The following is a 21,128-nucleotide window of genomic DNA, read 5'->3' on the forward strand; positions in this document are numbered from 1 at the left end:
TTCACATTCTTAAGGCGTTTGGGTTTGTTGATCCTTGGATACATTATAGAGAAAAATTTAAGAAACCTTCTCAAATTTATATGTATAATAAATGGGTGAATCCCATTGGTACATATAAAAATGTATAGGTTATTTTTTCAATATATAATGTGCATATATATATTTTTTGGCAAATTTTCCACTGAATTATAGTTTTTTGTTAAATCTTAGCGAAATTTTCACTAAATTATAAAACATTGTAAAGTCTTGGCAAATATTTCACAAAATTAGAAAACATTGGAAACTATTGGCTAATCCTTGATAATGTATACAACCATATATAATAATAAGAAAAAAAATTTGATAAACTATAATATACTCATTTTCCATGTTTGGGAAAAGAAACATCATGGGTTATGTTGGTCGAGGTTCTTACTATACACTCTTACAAATCCTTTTGCATGTTTTTATCATGTTTTACTAGAAAGGTCTTATTACCACCCAAGGGGAAACTAGTTGGAGAGGCACCCCTAAAGGCATGCGACGTTGAACTACAAAGTTTATTTCACTCAAATTTGGTCTTGACACATCCAAACAATTCAATCATATTCCCGAGGCTTCACATGAAAATAAGGTCTATGAATAGCTACATCAAAATCATGAACTTTACATAGGGGTGGCGGGAGTGGGAGGGATATTACTTAATCTCGATGGTGTTAGAGCCTAGATTTGCCTCAGGCTGAAAAGACAAGGTTCTAGGTCCACATCAAACCATGCTCAGCCTCGTAGCTAGCCCTACGAGGACAGGAGAGGGCTCTCTCTGAGTCAATCTCAGCGAAAGATAATCAATGGGGATGGAGATGACTGATTTAACAACTGATTTTAGGCTAGGTATTAAGTGCAAAGGATTTGATTTGAGTTTTTGAGGGTTTTGTGTTGGAAACAGGGAAAGGCAAATTGGGCTCGGGGATGAGGCACAGTTACTGCAGAGCTCTGATTGGGGCAAGGAAGGCAATCGTTTTAATGCTTTAAATTGAGTGAATGGATAGATCGGACTGGTGAGAAGCTAAGGAGAGCAAGAGAGTCTCAGGAATTCTCCTTAAACAGATGAAAACATGGAAATTTAAACAAATTCAAAGGCAGAGAATAACAGTTAATGGATTCCACCTTAATCACTCATTTGTTCAAATTCAGAAGAAAAGACAGGAAAATGATACAAATAACACTAATGAACTTACAATTACTTAGAGAAGAACACCATCAAAACATAAAGCCACATGGATCCCAAACAGTGCTGCAAAAACCTGGTCTTTCCTTAGCCAAAAATGCAGAGATAGAATGTACAATGATATGCCAAAGCAATCCCAAGTCTCCAACCCTGAAAATGACTTAGGAATTACATGATATAGACTAGCCCAACCCATTCCCTTGCCTCTAGGGGTCGAGCTCATCATTCTAGGAGCTGTTTCAACCAATTCTAAACAAAGCATTTAAAATCTAGGCAATCAAAACAACTTGCCTCTATAAGGTAGGAAACTGATTCATTCATTAAATTTTCACTTTTTGGTGAATGAATCCTCTAGAACAAGTAAACAAGTGCCAAATTTACATCACGTTTATCTAATTACATCAAGATAGATAAAAAATTACATCACAAAGCAGAACTAGTCAAACTGGCCGAATTTCTGAGCTGGAAGGTGAAAAATTGAGCAAAAATCCTCTGTGCGCCGCGCCAAAATCTGTATGCGTCGCGCCACTTTGAGGCTAAGTTTGAGGCACTTCCTAAAGTCCAAATTGAGCCCAAGTGTGCTTGTTGGAAAGCCCTGCCTGTCTACTTTCCAACCCAAGTGGAATTTCTGAATTTGGATGTCATTTGCCCCTCCAAAATTTCAATCTCCCAAGACTGCTTCCTGTGTGTCAAAATAGGGGCAGTGAGGTCATTTTGTGAGTGTTTTTGACCTCCTGAGGACTCAAAACTTGCCCAAAATTCTTGGCCATGCACCACCAGTCATGATTTTTCATGCCAAATCCAAAAATGTAAACTTTTTTCAGTTTGGAGCTCCCAAGAAAAAGCACGCGCCAAGTGGCGTAGCGCACAAGGAGAAAAACCTTGTTTTTTGTACCAAAATTTGCCAAAATGCCAAAAATGCCCTGTGAACTTTGCCAGTTTGTTTGTTGGAAGCCTTTTTAAACTCAGATTTCTGTCTTTTTACATCCTTTTCAGCTACTGAAGTGTGTCAGAACCTTGTTTGACTGGTTTTTCACCTTTATCCTTCGGGCGTTTGCCTATTTCCATCGATTTTATATCCCAGCCCTAGAGCATCTAGTGGCTTTGTATATCGAGCCTTCCGTGGGAGTTTGTGGTTCTTTGATCGTCCAGTCAACTTTTTGGTTGTTTTCTGCACTTGTCTTGGTGTTTCAGACTTATTATTCTGTGCTTCGAGCAATTCACCTCTAGCTCGTTTGGATTTTGCTTGTCTTCACTTGAGCTTAGATCACATGGTTCATTGAGGTCTTTGTAATTTTCCTTGTTTTGATAGTTTATCTTGGTGTTTCAGACTTGGTTCTATTTGCATTGAGTGAACTTTGCTTGTTTATGCTTGTTAATACCTCTCGAGATTTGTTTAAGTGCATTATGCCATTTTAAAAGGAAAAAAACAAATGATCTTTTTGCATTATATTAGTTAGCATTTATTGTTATTGGCAATTAGTCACTTTTAAAAGAGAAAAGAAAAAAGTTTCATTTATTGCTATTAGCTGCATTAGGATCTTTGTTGATTGTTTGGTGATCATTTTGTTTGTTTGAAAATCTCAACTCTCCTGTAGTTAGCATTCATTGAACGAAATGATATAATTTTGGCATATAGTTTGCATTTAGGAAGTTTTGAGAGATCACATACGGTAAGGCTTGAAAATCGAAACCTAATCAAAGATCAACCATAAAATGAACTGAATGAATCTAACAATGCATTGGAACTTAACGCACACATTTAGAGGTCTAGGCTAGAGACGTGTTCCGGCGTCGTTAAACCTAGTCACTGTTGTTTCACATTATGGTTGGGTGATTCCTCCTTTTGTGACTCGATAGTGGTCTAGCACGGATCTGTGCTCCCACGTACCATCGAGTATATGTGGAGACCCCACTAGGTTATCATCCTTTATCCACAGGAAGCCGTGTCTGCCGCCTTACAAGCCGTAATGCACTGAACACAGCATTCAGAAAGATTGACTGTCGTACGGGAAGTCCTTGGTTTTCATCTGATTGCCAAGGTGTATAAGCAGTTTTACGGATTGTTTGGTAAACCTTTTGCCTAGTTCTCCAGAGTAGTCACTTTTGATCCTTTTCGGACTCCTTAAAAGAAAAGGTGCCAGTGAGTGTCTTGTCACTTCGTGCTCATTAAACATTCGAAGGAGACTAGAGTCATCTTTTTGTCCTTTTCTCGACTCTTAAAACATGAAAAGGTCAAGTTCAGTTCCTTTGTCTTAAAATTTATTCGGCCACGATACGCATTTACCCGGTTAGATCTTGTTTGCGTTAGCTTGAGTAGGGTTCTTTCTCGTTTTCAATGGCAACCTTCCCCGAGTCTACCGGCCAAGGTGTTCCCCCGGATGGAAACCCTCGTCCATTTCCTTCTTTTGGAAATGCCGGTGCTCCGTATATGGCAACTTTGTCTTTGCCTGGGTTAACCATCAGTTTGCCCGTATGGTTGTTTTCAACCTCGGTGGTCCCGAGTGTGATGACTCCTGTTCCACCGTCTTCTCCACCCGAACAACATCATGTTGATTCCAAGGTGGACCTCTCCCCTTCTTCACCTATTTCTGCGTCCTCATCTTCTACTTCGCCTGGCGAAAGTCTGGATTCAAGTAACCAGGTGGCTAAGAAGAAGAAGAAGAAGACAAAGAAGAAGAAGACTCCTAAGCGAGAGGTTAAAAGTACAACTCAAGTCAAGCCACCTTCTGCTCCTCCGCGGAAGGTCAAATTTCCTTGTAGGTTGTGCAAGGAGGACCATCTTCTTCGCGATTGTCCTGGCATTCCCAAGGTCTTAGAAGTATGGTCTCGCGATCCGGTCCGCCCCTCATCGTCCTCTGAAGCTCATGGCGATGCTACACTATCAGCTGGAAATGTTAAGGGAAAAGGGAAGATTCGAATCCCCTGTAGACTTTGTGAAGGCAATCATCCCCTTCACCTTTGTCCGCTCATGGATGAAGCCTCTGTTGTCTTGGAAAGTCTTACAGCTCCCTCACCCCAACTTCCCGTTGGTTATCAACGTCTCTCTGCAGCCGCAGATCGTTGCCCTGCTGACAAAGAGATCGACCAAGATTCCTCTCTTGTCCAGCCTCCTTTTCCTGAACCTGGCTCTGCCAAGCCTGTTCCAGACCAACCATTGGTCGGAAAAAGTGTCGACTCGAGTTCACCACTCGATCACTCTGTTTCGAAAGAGCATCATTCCCATGTTCTTCTCGTCTCCTCAGATTCTCATGAGTCTGGAAATGACTCTCCTATCCCAGCTGCTCCCGAGAGTCCTACTTCGGTCCCTTTAGAGCAGGGGGGAAATCATACGATTCCCCCACCAAGTAGTTCAGTCGTTTCCTTCGACTGGAGTCGTTTGACTACCTCCCGCCTTCCATCCCATGTGCCTTTCTGGGTCACGGTACACGCCTATAATAAGGCGATACCTGGCACTGTTTTGGATGAGGGTGCATCTGTTAGTCTTATGCCTGCCACTACTTGGCAAGCGTTGGGTTCCCCACAGCTTGTGCCAGTCGCACCGAATCTGATGGCTTTTGACGGAGGAACTAGCCAACCATTAGGGATCCTTCCAAAGTTCCCTATTACTTTGGGAGGCAAGACCGTCTATATAGACGTATCGGTTACCCAAGGTGCTTTAGATTTCAATCTTCTCCTTGGTCGTGACTATGTATATGCCATGGGGGCCCTTGTCTCTTCACTTTTCCGTGTGGTTTGCTTTCCACACGATGGAAGAATTGTGACTATCGATCAATTATCGTTCGTTCGTCCACGAGTCCCTCCTGCGCAGTCATCATCCCCTCCTGGTTTTCATCCACCAGTTGCATCTGCCCCAGCACAGATCAACTACGTGGCCACCTATCCCGTGCCTGTATCCAGTGATGCCGCCGTTGTGCATAGTGTCCTGGGGGCATTGGGTCCTGACTTCCGAGATGTTATCCTTCCACCGGGAGTGGCACTCTTGGAAGCCCCGACTTCCTGTTCATTATGATGAAGGTCTGGCGGAGCATAGTTCATTTTCCTGTGTCAAGCTCCTTAAAAAATGAAACCGGTACTGGTCGGAGCATAGTTCATTTTCCTGTGTCAAGCTCCTTAAAAAATGAAACTGGTACTGGCGGAGCATAGTTCCTTGTCTTGTGTCAAGCTCGTTAAAAAATGAAACAAGGGTTATGAGGATAGTTCTTTTACTGTGTCAACCTCATTAAAAAATGAAACAACTCCCTTTCCAAATCGAGTCTTTTGATTAAGATCTCGTAAAATACAAGTCGAGTCTTTCACAGATCTCGAGAATGAACCTTCATTCCATCCACCTCGTTGAATGCAATGAAGCTTGGGGGGCATGTACCTCGATTTGCGTTATCATGCTGGGGGCATGCGAACTTATAACAAGCATAGTTTTTCGTTTCAAGCTTGTGTAAACATGAAACCGAATCCAAGCAGAGTTATCCATGGTTCAAGCTTGTGTAAAAATGAACCCATACCCGATTCACATCTTGTGATTGCCGCCTATTCGCTAAATTTTGTTGGATGAGCCTTGGTTGTTTCATTCCATCGCCACCATCTCTTTGGCCGATCATATGCTTTCACTTGGTTGTATATCCTTTCCTGAGGAACCGCAGCGATGAGTGGTTTTATTAGCTAGCCTCTTGACCATTACATGTTTTGAGCAGTTCCACCATTGCTGGAACCAGTTGCTACCCTTTATACCACTCGTTCCTCTAGGACGAGTCTCCTTTAAGCTCTTTTTTGACTCGTAAAAAATGAAAAGATTGCCGAGTATTTTTCCCTTTTTAACTCGTTAAAAAGAATAAAAATGGAGGTCTACTTTCAGCTCTTTTCCGACCGTTTAAACATGAAAAGATCGCCGAGTTATCCCTCTTGACTCGTTAAACGTAAATAAGAGGCGGTCGTCTTTAAACTCTTTTCCGACTGTGTAAAAACGAAAAGATCGGCGAACCTTTGTCGTTTCAGGTTCGTTAACGGTTTCGAATCGACGTGATTCCGATCGCTTTTTTACTTTTTCAGGTCGAAATCACTACTTATGAAAAGTACTCCTCGATCGTAATGGTCGGGCGGTTCTTTCGAGCATTGTTTTATACTTTTTCGGGCTCGCGAGACACAACTTTACGAAAAAGGACACCCCTGGAGTTTCCTTTTCTGCTGTCTTTTCAAACTCTCTAAACATGAAAAGACGCCGAGTTCTTCCTTTGTCAGACTCATTAAAACCTGATGACATCGGATTCTGTCAAAATGACACCTTACAAGCATATGCTATCCCCATCAAGCTTGTTAAAAATAATTGGGGTACTCGCCAGAAATGGCGGGGGAAAAAAGGAACCATGATTATTGTCGTGTCGGCAGTATGTCGCTCTTGAACATGGCACTTGTCTGCTTTCGTGTCTGGGTGGGGATATCTCATCTCATTTTTCACTTGCCTCCGTGGATTTGGGTAATCCTGTTTGACCTCTCATCTGCTCATTGCCTCGTCACCATGACCTCTGATCCATTGATGTCAAATACTGCCAATTCCACTGTCGTGCCGCCGATATGTTCAAGAGAAGTTGACCTTTGCAAAGAAACAACCTCCCTCTGATAGCTTACATAATCTTGATTCACAACATTGTCTCTCTGTCTTGTGTCGATGATGTGGGAAACATTATGGCCCACCTTCGATCAAGGTCGCTTCCTGTCGACTTCAGCTCATTATCCAGGAAGCTGATCTAGAGACTCCCTTCCGGTGCCTTGGAGCCTGCATGCCTCAATGGCAGGTTCTTCGTGTTCGACGTGAGGTTTTCATCATTGGCCTTCGATCGAATGATTCTACGGGTGTTCGACGTCAGATCACTAATTCGCACGCCGTAGATTGTACCTATAGTACCTTGAGGGCCATTGTCATTATTGGTGGTACCTCTCACGTCTGTTAACAATTTTCAATATTGACTGGTAATCAGACGATGTTCATGCATGTTCGACTTCAGCTCATATATTCGCATGCTTGAACTTGTACTTTTGTTCAGGTCGAGATGGAGCGCAAGACCCTGGATTTTGTCTGTTGTAATCCAGGCGTGATTCTTGATACATGACTCATTCACTGGATGGCTGCGACCATACCTGAGTCGATTCATTGATCCTAACCAGATGGCTGCGTCCATACTATGGATCTAGATTATTATGTACTCTCTTATGGATGGCTGCGACCATACCACATACATCATGTACTTGAGCTATCAGTTGTATCTCTCAATGCAGATTCTCGGCGGCAGCTACGTGTGTTCTTGTAAAGCATTTCACCCCTCTCTCTCTCTCGGGCCTCATGCTTTAGGGGGCATCTGTTACATAGTAATTTGTCACCATTGGTCACCGTCCCTATTTCCCCTGTTTCTGTACTTTGGAGGACTCATTCCGGGACCTGTGAGCAGTGACATAACCTAAAAACACTTGCATTATGTTCCCCTAAGTATGTACTTCATGTTCCCTGAAGACACCTCCTGCAAAATATCCCTGAAAAGTGCCCTTTTTCCATTAGCGCGGGTCCACAATGTATTACCCGCGCCAATCAATGAGATCCTCAAAAGAAGGTGTGACCATTGGCACTCTGTATTAGAACAACACCCGCACCAACCAAGTTTGGTAAAGATTTTTGACAAACGCGCGCCTAGATGTTTTTTCCCTTCAAGTCATGAAGTCTTTTGAGGATAAAACTCATCTTCTAGATGTCGAGAGTCATCATCTATCCTTGACATCTATCCATAGCGGCTTTTTGGAGATAATGCCAATCCATAATGGGTGTCCTGGTGCATTGTATCTTCTTCCCCTTCTCCATCTATAAAAGTCTGTCCTCATGCATTTGACAAGCTAGTTTTTGAGTAATGCTAGTTGTGATAACGCTTGTCTTGAGTGATAGTAAGAGTCTTGTAGCATAGGGAGGTTATGCTGCCGGAAGTCTGAGAGAGAGAAGGTCTATTGCAAGACATACATAGCTGCTCGCCCAGCCAGAGGAGAGGTTCAACATCAGAACCTTGGTTGTATCTTTCACTGTTGATTATTCATTAATAAACGACTATCATTATGGTTCCGATCTTACTGTTCATTATGATAATGTTTGATCTATTTCCTTTCTGACTGATATATAGTTGTATTTTAGTGGATTTTATGCTTGTATTCGCTTTGTTCTTTGCATGTGCAGGTATCCATTCGCGGGGATCGTGAGGATCGTGACCTGCCGAAGCAAGGGAACGGGAGTATCAACTCTTCTTCGACTTTAGCGTTGGACTCCAGGTTGGTTCTCATAATCCACTTTCGATTTGCAACTAGGAACATGCATGGTAGCGTGAATTGATTGTTGCTAGACCCATTTTGGGCTAGTAGGATCGCCTCTGTCCGCAGAGGGGATTTACCTCTCCAACAATTTGGCGACTCCACTGGGGATAACGCTTGTCTTGAGTGATAGTAAGAGTCTTGAAGCTTGTCCCCACTGGAGTCGCCAAATTGTTGGAGAGGTAAATCCCCTCTGCGGACAGAGGCGATCCCACTAGCCCAAAATGGGTCTAGCAACAATCAATTCACGCTACCATGCAAGTTCCTAGTTGCAAATCGAAAGTGGATTATGAGAACCAACCTGGAGTCCAACGCTAATGTCGAAGAAAAGTTGATACTCTCGTTCCCTTGCTTCGGCAGGTCACGATCCTCACGATCCCCGCGAATGGAAACCTGCACATGCAAAGAACGAAGCGAATACAAGCATAAAATCCACTAAAATACAACTATATATCAGTCAGAAAGGAAATAGATCAAACATTATCATAATGAACAGTAAGATCAGAACCATAATGATAGTCGTTTATTAATGAATAATCAACAGAGAAAGATACAACCAAGGTTCTGACGTTGAACCTCTCCTCTGGCTGGGCGAGCAGATATGTATGTCTTGCAATAGACCTTCTCTCTCTCAGACTTCCGGCAGCATAACCTCCCTATGCTTCAAGACTCTTACTATCACTCAAGACAAGCGTTATCACAACTAGCATTACTCAAAAACTAGCTTGTCAAATGCATGAGGACAGACTTTTATAGATGGAGAAGGGGAAGAAGATACAATGCATCAGGACACCCATTATGGATTGGCATTATCTCCAAAAAGCCGCTATGGATAGATGTCAAGGATAGATGATGACTCTCGACATCTAGAAGATGAGCTTTATCCTCAAAAGACTTCATGACTTGAAGGGAAAAAACATCTAGGCGCGCGTTTGTCAAAAATCTTTACCAAACTTGGTTGGCGCGGGTGTTGTTCTAAGACAGAGCGCCAATGGTCGCACCCTCTTTTGAGGATCTCATTGATTGGCACGGGTAGTACATTGTGGACCCGCGCTAATGGAAAAAGGGCACTTTTCAGGGATATTTTGCAGGAGGTGTCTTCAGGGAACATGAATTACATACTTAGGGGAACATAATGCAAGTGTTTTTAGGTTATGTCACTGCTCACAGGTCCCGGAATGAGTCCTCCAAAGTACGGAAACAGGGGTAATAGGGACGGTGACCAATGGTGACAAATTACTGTGTAACAGATGCCCCCTAAGGCATGAGGCCCGAGAGAGAGAGAGGGGTGAAATGATTTACAAGAACACACGTAGCTACCGCCGAGAATCTGCATTGAGAGATACAACTGATAGCTCAAGTACATGATATATGTGGTATGGTCGCAGCCATCCATAAGAGAGTACATAATAATCTAGATCCATAGTATGGACGCAGCCATCTGGTTAGGATCAATGAATCGACTCAGGTATGGTCGCAGCCATCCAGTGAATGAGTCATGTATCAAGAATCACGCCTGGATTACAACAGACAAAATCCAGGGTCTTGCGCTCCATCGTGACCCGAACAAAAGTACAAGTTCAAGCATGCGAATATATGAGCTGAAGTCGAACATGCATGAACATCGTCTGATTACCAGTCAATATTGAAAACTGTTAACAGACGCGAGAGGTACCACCAATAATGACAATGGCCCTCAAGGTACTACAGGTACAATCTACGGCGTGCGAATTAGTGATCTGATGTCGAACACCCGTAGAATCATTCGATCGGAGGTCAATGATGAAAACCTCACGTCGAACACAAAGAACCTGCCATTGAGGCATGCAGGTTCCAAGGCACCGGAAGGGAGTCTCTAGATCAGCTTCCTAGATAATGAGCTGAAGTCGACAGGAAGTGACCTTGATCGAAGGTGGGCCATAATGTTTCCCACATCATCGACACGAGACAGAGAGATAATGTTGTGAATCAAGATTATGCGAGCTATCAGAGGGAGGTTGTTTCTTTGCAGAGGTCAACTTCTCTTGAACATATCGGCGGCACAACAGTGGAATTGGCAGTATTTGACATCAATGGATCATAGGTCATGGTGACGAGGCAATGAGCAGATGAGAGGTCAAACAGGATTACCCAAATCCACGGAGGCAAGTGAAAAATGAGATGAGATATCCCCACCCAGACACAAAAGCAGACAAGTGCCATGTTCAAGAGCGACATACTGCCGACACGACTATAGTTATGGTTCGATTTTCCCCCGCCATTTCTGGCGAGTACCCCAATTATTTTTAACAAGCTTGATGGGGATAGCATATGCTTGTGGTGCGTCATTTCGACAGAATCCGATGTCATCAGGTTTTAACGAGTCTGACAAAGGAAGAACTCGGCGTCTTTTCATGTTTAGAGAGTTTGAAAAGACAGCAGAAAAGGAAACTCCAGGGGTGTCCTTTTTCGTAAAGTTGTGTCTCGCAAGCCCGAAAAAGTATAAAACAATGCTCGAAAGAACTGCCCGACCATTACGATCGAGGAGTACTTTTCATAAGTAGTGATTTCGACCTGAAAAAGTAAAAAGCGATCGGAATCACGACGATTCGAAACCATTAACGAGTCTGAAACGACAAAAACCCGGTAATCTTTTTATGTTTTAACAGTCGACAAAAAGAACTTAAAACGACCGCCCCTTATTAACGTTTAACGAGTCAAGAGGAGTAACTCGGCAATCTTTTCGTCTTTAAACGGTCAGAAAAGAGCTGAAAGCGGACCTCCATTTTTATTCTTTTTAACGAGTCAAAAAGGGAAAAATACTCGGCAATCTTTTCATTTTTTGGTAAACTCCTGTGTCAAGCTCCTTAAAAAATGAAACTGGTACTGGGCGGAGCATAGTTCATTTTCCTGTGTCAAGCTCCTTAAAAAATGAAACTGGTACTGGGCGGAGCATAGTTCTTTTCCTGTGTCAAGCTCCTTAAAAAATGAAACAACTCCCTTTCCAAATCGAGTCTTTTAAGATCTCGTAAAATACAAGTCAAGTCTTTCATAGATCTCGAGAGTGAACCTTCATTCCATCCACTTTGTTGAATGCAATGAAGCTTGGGGGGCATGTACCTCGATTTGCGTTATTATGTTGGGGGCATGCGAATTGATAACAAGCATAGTTTTTCATTTCAAGCTTGTGTAAACATGAAACCGAATCCAAGCACAATTCTCCATGGTTCAAGCTTGTGTAAAAATGAACCCATACCCGATTTACATCTCGTGATTGCCGTTTAACCGCTAAATTCTGTTAGATGAGCCTTTGTTTTTTCATTCCATCGCCACCATTTCTTTGGCTGATTATATGCTTTCACTTGGTTGTTTATCCTTTCCTGAGGAACCGCATTGATGAGTGGTTTTATTAGCCAACCTCTTGACCATTATATGTTTTGAGCACCGCAGGAGTCCCGGGAGTGCCTTTCAACAAACGACTAACTTCGGACCGCCTCGGGCAGTCCTTGGTATAGTGATCTTCATCACAGATAAGACAAGGATACTTGGGTTTGCGCTTGGCACCGTCCTCGGGCGGAGGTTTAGGGGAGTCCTGTTTAGGTTGATCTGGTTTATTCTTCGCTTTCCCTTTCTTCTTTCCTTTCGAGGCTTTGTCTGCCGTGGTGGATTGGACGGCATTGACCTCGGAAGTAACATTCGAAATGGGTGTTACCTGAGAAGTCTGTTCATTCGAAGCAGTTGATTTTTGCTTCCCAGGGTTCGCGGAATTTTTCTTTGAGGATGAATTAACAGAACCAATAATACCGTCAACAGTTGGTGTTGGCGGGGCTTTGGATGTCCCTGGTCTCGGGGCGTCAGGCAGATAATCATACAATGTACCTGACTGAGAATAAACCAAGTCAAGGTACTGAGCGCGCGCGATGGCTTGCTCTTCAGTGACACACGCCCCCATGGCAATGTCCCGAGCTATTGGAGGAACGAACGAAGTCGTAAACCAATCGGTAAGCAGTTGATCGGGAATCCAAAATTTGAACATACGTCTACGCCGCCTCCATTCATGGATATGATCGAAGATATGCGTAGCCGTTTTCTGTCTTAAGGATGTGAGGAGGTGTGTACCCATTTCATATCGAATGGGCAACTGAAAATGCGTGAGAAATGCCATAGCCAACGAGTTGAAATCCTGAAAGGATCCGCGATTGAGCTCAATATACCACTTAGCTGCAGAGCCAGTGAGAGTCCTTTGAAAAAGGCGAAGCCAAATTGAATCATCAAGCCATGAATTGGATGAACACCACAGGTGATAAGTCATGACATGAGCTTGTGGATCTTCATTAGCTTTACCATCGAATTTTGGACAGTCACCGGGAATTTTCGTTGGAACCGGAGGCCAATATGGATTATGGAGAATAGGATCATTGGTCAATTTGGACACATCCGGTAATTCTAAAGTTGCTAAGAAAGGTAATTGAGGATTGAAAGACATCTGGGGCTACTGGTGGGATGGAGCACCAGGGTTCCAACCAACTGGCGGTTGCCCCCAAGGGCTTGGTCCGGACGGATTTTGCCCCATAGGGTTTTGTCCGTAGGGATTTAGGTTCTGCCCCCTAGCGTTCCATGGATTACCAAACGGTCTTGCAGGAGCACCATATGGTTGCGGATAATTCTGATAAGGATTCGTCTGCAGTTGTTGATAATTTTGATATGGGGCAAACAAAGGTTGCCCTTGAGGTTGCTGGTAACCATACGGTGGCTGGACTCCAAACTGAGTTTGAGAAACAGGCTGAGTTTGATAGGCTTGTTGAGATTGAACTCCAGCTTGCATTTGAAGACTAGATGGGGTCTGGGGTCCAGCCTGGGGCAAAAAACCAGGTTGAGCAATGCCAGAAGGATGTCCTGTAGGTTGGGCTATCTGGCCAGAAGGATAACCTTGTGGATATTGAAGTTGACCTGCCTGCCCAGAAGGTTGTGCTTGCTGGGACTGGAGTTGTTGTTGCACAAACGAAGGTTGTCCTACAGGACCAGATGGCTGAGTGGGCTGGGCAGTTGGTTGGCCTGATTGGGTTTGAGGCTGACCGACTTGCCTAGAAGGTTGAGTATACTAGACGGTAGGCTGACCATGTGGTTGAGCAGCTTGTCCAGATATTGGACCATACTGGACATTGGGTTGGTTTGGGTTAACAAATGATTGACCCATTTGTCCAGTAGGATAACCTTGCTGGATACCAGGTTGGGCTTGTTGAACAGAATATTGACCTGAGTTACCAGAAGGTTGAACAAAAGAGGGAGAAAATGGACCACCAGCGGCAAAAGGGTTTCCCTGGAAGGATTGCCCTTGCTGGTCTTGATGAGGTGGTCTTGGAGATTGCGCAGACGACACTTGGCCACCATGAAAAGAGGTGGAGCCCCAATCAATTGACAACGGAACTGAAATCTCAACAAATGGTTGAGACGGCAAAGGCCCACCAAGTGTGGTACATACTGATCGTATGGGCCCTCGGGTGGGACGTTTGATGTAGGATCGAAGACTCCGAATAAAGAAGCCGAAGGATGACTAAAAATAGGAGTCGAAGGAGCTACACATACCGTTGGAGCGGTTGTGATTGAGGTAACAGATGTACTGTGACTTTGCGGAGTGAAAGGCTCCGTGGTGGGAAAAGCAAGTTGCGACCAAATAGAACCCGTGAAAGGAGTTCCAGAGGGCATAGTATCCCTTAATGATTTATAGCCTGGAGGTAAGTTCCCAGTAGTAGGAATACTACTAACAAGCGTAGGTTCCGTTGCGGTGGGAATTTCACCACTCGTCGCAACGGATTCGTCAGTCGAAGTAGGGGACACGTCCTCCATGTCGGAGGAAGACGGTGGGACTGAAACACGAGGAGAAGTGTAGTCCCAAAAAGGGACACTGTCCTCAGAAGGTTCCCAAACAGGGTTCCAATGGAACTCGTAAGTCTCGTCGCCTGGAGCACGAGAACTAATCGGTTGTATACTCGGAACAACAGGAAGAGTTTCACTTGCAACCGGTATCTCGGAAGAAGACGAAATTGGTAATTCCGCCAGGATGAAACTTCACAAAACCTAGGGAATCTAACGAGACAACACCCTACTCGAACTAACGCAAACAAATCTAACCGGGTAAATATGTATCGTGGCCGAATAAATTTTAAGACGCAAGGAACTGAACTTGACCTTTTCATGTTTTAAGAGTCGAGAAAAGGACAAAAAGATGACTCTAGTCTCCTTCGAATATTTAGTGAGCCCGAAGTGACAAATGCTCAGGTGAACCTTTTCTTTTAGGGAGTCCGAAAAGGGTCAAAAGTGACTACTCTGGAGAACTAGGCAAAAGGTTTACCAAACAATCCGTAAAACTGCTTATACACCTTGGCAATCAGATGAAAACCAAGGACTTCCCGTACGACAGTCAATCTTCCCGAATGCTGTGTTCAGTGCATTACGGCTTGTAAGGCGGCAGACACGGCTTCCTGTGGATAAAGGATGATAACCTAGTGGGGTCTCCACATATACTCGACGGTACGTGGGAGCACAAATCCGTGCTAGACCACTATCGAGTCACAAAAGGAGGAATCACCCAACCATAATGTGAAACAACAGTGACTAGGTTTAACGACGCCGGAACACGTCTCTAGCCTAGACCTCTAGAATGTATGTGTTAAGTTCCAATGCGTTGTTAGATTCATTCAGTTCATTTTACAGTTGATATTTGATTAGGTTTCAGTTTCCAGGTCCTACCGTATGTGATCTCTCAGAATTCCTAAATGCAAGCTATATGCCAAAATATATCATTCCATTCAATGAATGCTAACTACAGAAGAGTTGAGATCTTTCAAACAAACAAAATGATCATAAAACAAACAATGATAACTCTAATGCAGCTAATGGCAATAAAAGAAACTTTTCTTTAAAGTCATTAATCACTAACAACAATGAAAAACTTTAATTTCCATTAACTAATATAACGCAAAAGAGATTGTTCGTTTTTCTTTTATTGGCAAAATGCACTAAGTAAATTTTGAGAGATACGATAACAGAGAGCAAAAAAGCAAATTTCACTCAATGGACACAATCAAGTCTTTGAAAAGAAAGGCAATCCTTCAAACCAAGAAAAACTCCAAAATCTCAATGAGCCATGTGATCTAGGCTCAAAACGAAGCCATATGGAAATCAAGCAAAAAGAACTAAATTGCTCGAATAACCCAAAAACAAGCTTCAACAACCACCAAACAGATGCAAAAGAGTATCCAAAAAGTTGACTGGATCAAGAGAAGACTGAAACAGAAACTGGCAAACACCCAAAGTATGCAAATGTAATCTACGCACACTTTTCATTCATATCCTGAAAATGAGAATTCTAATTATGCAAGTGTGATCTATGCAAGAGAATTCTCAAACACACGATGATTCTAATGTAATCTAAGAACCAATCAAGTGCAAACCAAGAAAAACAGGTGAGAGTTCCAAAGATCATAAACTAAAAACACTCAAATGGGATTAACACTCATACACAATTTAGCCCCCCCCGGCGAATGAGGGGGAATCTTTTTTTTTCAAAAACAAAAGCAAAAAGATGCAAAATTGTGAAAAGATCGAGACAAACCTCCAAGTAATGATCAAAGGAAATCAAATTAATAATTTTCCAGAAAAAGACTCAAAACCAGTCAAAAAAGACTCTGATACATTCAGATGATTGAACAAAACAAGAAACCCAAGCTTGGGAGGCTGTAAACAATTTGGCGACTCCACTGGGGAGGAGCTATTTGTTGTTTGATTCATAAACCTTGGACGGAGCCTGAAGTACGGCCAGGAAGCCTTTGAAATGCTATTGCTTTGCATTAGCGAAGTAGATCAACGCCTACTTCAGTCAATCTCCGGTTTGGTTTATGAACCAAACAGCTTGGAGTTTGTCTTGCATGTTAGTTTTCTCTTGCTTGCTTGCAAAAATGAGCTTTCTGGGTCAATTTTAAAGTTGTTTCTTGCTGTTGGATCTGTCTGAATACTGTCGACCAGACCCTGGACTGCTTTATTTATTTTTTGGGCCAGCAAACTGTGTTGGCGCGTTTTTCTGCCTGACAGTCGCGCCAGTTGGCGCATGTTGCACAAAAGCAACTCACGCTAATTCTTTAATATCTTAAGTTTTTCTGTTCGACAATTCGCGAATTCCCGAATAACCAGAATTCTCGCGGATATACTTCAGGGTCTTAATAGCTTCAGTGCATTAAGGCGGCAGACATGGATAATTGTTGGAGAGGTAAATCCCCTCTGTGGACAGAGGCGATCCCACTAGCCCAAAATGGGTCTAGCAACAATCAATTCACGCTACCATGCAAGTTCCTAGTTGCAAATCGAAAGTGGATTATGAGAACCAACCTGGAGTCCAACGCTAATGTCGAAGAAGAGTTGATACTCCCGTTCCCTTGCTTCGGCAGGTCACGATCCTCACGATCCCCGCGAATGGAAACCTGCACATGTAAAGAACGAAGCGAATACAAGCATAAAATCCACTAAAATACAACTATATATCAGTCAGAAAGGAAATAGATCAAACATTATCATAATGAACAGTAAGATCAGAACCATAATGATAGTCGTTTATTAATGAATAATCAACAGAGAAAGATACAACCAAGGTTCTGACGTTGAACCTCTCCTCTGGCTGGGCGAGCAACTATGTATGTCTTGCAATAGACCTTCTCTCTCTCAGACTTCCGGCAGCATAACCTCCCTATGCTTCAAGACTCTTACTATCACTCAAGACAAGCATTATCACAACTAGCATTACTCAAAAACTCGCTTGTCAAATGCATGAGGATAGACTTTTATAGATGGAGAAGGGGAAGAAGATACAATGCATCAGGACACCCATTATGGATTGGCATTATGTCCAAAATGCCGCTACGGATAGATGTCAAGGATAGATGATGACTCTCGACATCTAGAAGATGAGCTTTATCCTCAAAAGACTTCATGACTTGAAGGGAAAAAACATCTAGGCGCGCGTTTGTCAAAAATCTTTACCAAACTTGGTTGGCGCGGGTGTTGTTCTAAGACAGAGCGCCAATGGTCGCACACTCTTTTGAGGATCTCATTGATTGGCGCGGGTAGTACATTGTGGACCCGCGCTAATGGAAAAAGGGCACTTTTCAGGGATATTTTGCGGGAGGTGTCTTCAGGGAACATGAAGTACATACTTAGGGGAACATAATGCAAGTGTTTTTAGGTTATGTCACTGCTCACAGGTCCCGGAATGAGTCCTCCAAAGTACGGAAACAGGGGTAATAGGGACGGTGACCAATGGTGACAAATTACTGTGTAACAGATGCCCCCTAAAGCATGAGGCCCGAGAGAGAGAGAGGGGTGAAATGCTTTACAAGAACACACATAGCTGCCGCCGAGAATCTGCATTGAGAGATACAACTGATAGCTCAAGTACATGATATATGTGGTATGGTTGCAGCCATCCATAAGAGAGTACATAATAATCTAAATCCATAGTATGGACGCAGCCATCTGGTTAGGATCAATGAATCGACTCAGGTATGGTCGCAGCCATCCAGTGAATGAGTCATGTATCAAGAATCACGCCTGGATTACAACAGACAAAATCCAGGGTCTTGCGCTCCATCTCGACCCGAACAAAAGTACAAGTTCAAGCATGCGAATATATGAGCTGAAGTCGAACATGCATGAACATCGTCTGATTACCAGTCAATATTGAAAACTGTTAACAGACGCAAGAGGTACCACCAATAATGACAATGGCCCTCAAGGTACTATAGGTACAATCTACGGCGTGCGAATTAGTGATCTGACGTCGAACACCCGTAGAATCATTCGATCGGAGGTCAATGATGAAAACCTCACGTCGAACACGAAGAACCTGCCATTGAGGCATGCAGGTTCCAAGGCACCGGAAGGGAGTCTCTAGATCAGCTTCCTGGATAATGAGCTGAAGTCGACAGGAAGTGACCTTGATCGAAGGTGGGCCATAATGTTTCCCACATCATCGACACGAGACAGAGAGATAATGTTGTGAATCAAGATTATGCGAGCTATCAGAGGGAGGTTGTTTCTTTGCAGAGGTCAACTTCTCTTGAACATATCGGCGGCACAACAGTGGAATTGGCAGTATTTGACATCAGTGGATCAGAGGTCATGGTGACGAGGCAATGAGCAGATGAGAGGTCAAACAGGATTACCCAAATCCATGGAGGCAAGTGAAAAATGAGATGAGATATCCTCACCCAGACACGAAAGCAGACAAGTGCCATGTTCAAGAGCGACATACTGCCGACACGACTATAGTTATGGTTCAATTTTCCCCCGCCATTTCTGGCGAGTACCCCAATTATTTTTAACAAGCTTGATGGGGATAGCATATGCTTGTGGTGCGTCATTTCGACAGACTCCGATGTCATCAGGTTTTAACGAGTCTGACAAAGGAAGAACTTGGCGTCTTTTCATGTTTAGAGAGTTTGAAAAGACAGCAGAAAAGGAAACTCCAGGGGTGTCTTTTTTCATAAAGTTGTGTCTCGCGAGCCCGAAAAAGTATAAAACAATGCTCGAAAGAACCGCCCGACCATTACGATCGAGGAGTACTTTTCATAAGTAGTGATTTCGACTTGAAAAATTAAAAAGCGATCGGAATCACGTCGATTCGAAACCATTAACGAGTCTGAAACGATAAAAACCCGGTAATCTTTTATGTTTTAACAGTCGACAAAAAGAACTTAAAACGACCGCCCCTTATTAACGTTTAACGAGTCAAGAGGAGTAACTCGGCAATCTTTTCGTCTTTAAACGGTCAGAAAAGAGCTGAAAGCGGACCTCCATTTTTATTCTTTTTAACGAGTCAAAAAGGGAAAAATACTCGGCAATCTTTTCATTTTTTACGAGTCAAAAAAGAGCTTAAAGGAGACTTGTCCTAGAGGAACGAGTGGTATAACGGGTAGCAACTGGTTCCGGTAATGGTGGAACTGCTCAAAACATATAATGGTCAAGAGGCTGGCTAATAAAACCACTCATCGCTGCGGTTCCTCAGGAAAGGATAAACAACCAAGTGAAAGCATATAATCAGCCAAAGAAATGGTGGCGATGGAATGAAACAACCAAGGCTCATCTAACAGAATTTAGCGGTTAAACGGCAATCACGAGATGTAAATCGGGTATGGGTTCATTTTTACACAAGCTTGAACCATGGAGAATTGTGCTTGGATTCAGTTTCATGTTTACACAAGCTTGAAACGAAAAACTATGCTTGTTATTAATTCGCATGCCCCCAACATAATAACGCAAATCGAGGTACATGCCCCCCAAGCTTCATTGCATTCAACAAAGTGGATGGAATGAAGGTTCACTCTCGAGATCTATGAAAGACTTGACTTGTATTTTATGAGATCTTAAAAGACTCGATTTGGAAAGGGAGTTGTTTCATTTTTTAAGGAGCTTGACACAAGAAAAGAACTATGCTCCGCCCAGTACCAGTTTCATTTTTTAAGGAGCTTGACACAGGAAAATGAACTATGCTCCGCCCAGTACCAGTTTCATTTTTTAAGGAGCTTGACACAGGAAAATGAACTATGCTCCGCCAGACCTTCATCATAATGAACAGGAAGTCGGGGCTTCCAAGAGTGCCACTCCCGGTGGAAGGACAACATCTCAGAAGTCAGGACACAATGCCCCCATGACACTGTGCACGACGGTGGCATCGCTGGATATAGGCACGGGATAGGTTGCCACGTAGTTGATCTGTGGTGGGGCAGATGCAACTGGTGGATGAAAACCAGGAGGGGATGACGACTGCGCAGGAGGGACCCGTGGACGAACGAACGATAATTGATCGATAGTCACAATTCTTCCATCGTGTGGAAACCAAACCACATGGAAAAGTGAAGAGACAAGGGCCCCCATAGCATAAACGTAGTCACGGCCAAGGAGAAGACTGAAATCTAAAGCACCTCAGGTAACCGATAAGTCTATATAGACGGTTTTGCCTCCCAAAGTAATAGGGAACTTTGGAAGGATCCCTAATGGTTGACTAGTTCCTCCGTCAAAAGCCGTCAGATTCGATGTGACTGGCACAAGCTGTGGGGAACCCAAAGCTTGCCAAGTAGTGGCAGGCATAAGACTGACAGATGCCCCCTCATCCAAAACAGTGCCAGGTATTGCCTTATTATAGGCGTGTACCGTAACCCAGAAAGGCACATGGGATGGAAGGCGGGAGGTGGTCAAACGACTCCAGTCGAAGGAAACGACTGAACTACTTGGTGGGGGAATCGTATGATTGCCCCCCTGCTCCAAAGGGATCGAAGCAGGACTCTCGGGAGCAGCTAGGATAGGAGAGTCATTTCCGGACTCAGGAGAATCTGAGGAGACGAGAAGAACATGGGAATTATGCTCTTTCGAAACAGAGTGATCGAGTGGTGAACTCGAATCGACACTCTTTCTGACCAATGGTTGGTCGGGAACAGGCTTGGCAGAGCCAGGTTCAGGAAGAGGAGGCTAGACAAGAGAGGAATCTTGGTCGATCTCTTTGTCAGCAGGGCAACGATCTGCGGCTGCAGAGAGACGTTGATAACCAACGGGCAGT

This window comes from Pinus tabuliformis, chromosome 2_2, assembly GCF_031772625.1.
Source record: "Pinus tabuliformis cultivar Carrire ecotype Pingquan chromosome 2_2, CPIR1, whole genome shotgun sequence".
Classification (NCBI taxonomy): domain Eukaryota; kingdom Viridiplantae; phylum Streptophyta; class Pinopsida; order Pinales; family Pinaceae; genus Pinus; species Pinus tabuliformis.